General features: G+C 41.2%; 1 protein-coding gene across 1 annotated transcript in view; it reads left to right on the top strand.

Annotated features, from left to right (window-relative positions):
• LOC106524471 (VPS10 domain-containing receptor SorCS1) overlaps positions 1 to 1766 on the top strand; it is a gene marked incomplete at its 5' end in the record, with an annotated part of 97122 nt that overhangs the window by 1359 nt on the left and 93997 nt on the right.

Here is a 1766-nt window from a genome sequence, read left to right on the forward strand (position 1 = left end):
ATCTTGGATTCTTTGATTTAAACATCATCCTCTCAGCTAACACCACGCTAAATTTTAGCTTATATTCTCTAAAATCTTAATATTAAAATTTCAAAATGACATGAGGATTGCTCTTTGCTACCACCTGGCCAAATATCAGCTCAGTATTTTTTTATTTTTTTGCTAAATTAGCTTCGGTGGCCATCTTGGATGTTGTATTTACATTCAGATTTTGTTAAAGATTATTCTTGGCTACTATTATATGCATTTCAGCTGTGTATTTAATGGCTGAATTGTAGCCCTTTCTAAAATTAGTATTAGCATTTAGCTTAAATTGGAAATAGCTTTAAATTTTGGCTTTGCCTTTTAAATTTAGTTGTGGAACCATCTTAAATTGTTAAATCCAGGGTAGTTTTTTTTATTTTGACCCCCCCTAGAAAACTGCTTGGCCACTCCTTTCAAAAAGGTCTAGCTCCGCCCCTGGACCCGCTGAAATAAAAGGCGGGCGATCATGTAACAAAATTTGTGTTTTAGTAAAAATATCTGCTGGACCACTGGAAACTGTTGTAAAAAAGCAACAGCTCCCGCTTTGRTCACAATTTATGATGGTCACAAAATATGACGTAACACCGGTCTGCACGGTCAGCGCGGCCAACGTGACGGGCTGCAGGATGATGGAGGGCTGTGATTGGGCCCGGCTCCTCTGAAGATAAACTGAGTGAGAGTGCCAGGTTGTCTGGATTCATGGAAGCAGCTGCTGCTGGTCTTTGTGTCTGAAGCGGCGCCGCTGGTGTTTTCTGCTCGCTGCTCTCTCATCCTCACAACCGACGATTAATCAAACCCCTGACAGATAATGTAAACGCTGCCTATCAGTGTGTAGTAGCTCCAACTGAGACTTTCTAATAAGCCTTTTAAGACGGGGCTGGAGACAGAATTTTGTTCAGTTTTCAGGGAGAAAAGAGGGCTGAGGGTGTGTGAAAGTTTTAATCTGCTGTGTCTTTATAATATTCTCATGTCCTTGGAYGTTTCCTCCTGTCAGGTGGAAGTTCGTATCCATCTGCACGCTGTCACCTCAGAGCGGACAGCACTTCCTGGGGCTGGTGACCCGRCGGCGGGCTCAGAATTATCGTCCTTGAGAAACGATCATTTTTCACTTATTGCAGCTTTTATCTTCCTGAGATCTGCAGAGGCCAGCCCGTTTTACTGCTCCGAGTTCAAAGTTAGCGTGACACTAAAAATACATCACGGAGTCTTAAATCAGCTTATTCTGACAGCAGACGATCAATAACCTGATGATGTCATCGCCCCGTGAAGCCGAGACCAGATTCATTCATCAGACGGAAACCTGTTTGTTCACCATGGAAACAGGTCCAAAGAACCAGTGTTCATCCGTAAATATTTCTCTATTTTCACAGCAGGTTGTAAATTTAAAAACTCTGACATCTGTATTCTGGTTAAAGGAGACCTGCAGAGTTTCACGGCATCAGTTGATGTGAGTGATTGCTTTATTTGAAGTCACACAGGAAGATCTTCGCTGCATTTTTAGGATTTGCATGGATTGAGATTTTTTTCTCCTCTTTTCTCCATGAGAAATGAGAAAAGCTGCTTCGTTCCTTCGTTAAGCTTCAAGCCTCTCCAAACAAATGAAACCTGACAGCTCAGATAAGTTAGCGAAACTTTCAGGTTAGAAAATCCAAAATCAGATTAGAAAATCCAAAATCAGATTAGAAAATCCAAGCTCAGATTAGAAAATCCAAAATCAGATTAGAAAATCCAAGCTCAGATTA

This window comes from Austrofundulus limnaeus, unplaced genomic scaffold, assembly GCF_001266775.1.
Source record: "Austrofundulus limnaeus strain Quisiro unplaced genomic scaffold, Austrofundulus_limnaeus-1.0 Scaffold189, whole genome shotgun sequence".
NCBI lineage: Eukaryota > Metazoa > Chordata > Actinopteri > Cyprinodontiformes > Rivulidae > Austrofundulus > Austrofundulus limnaeus.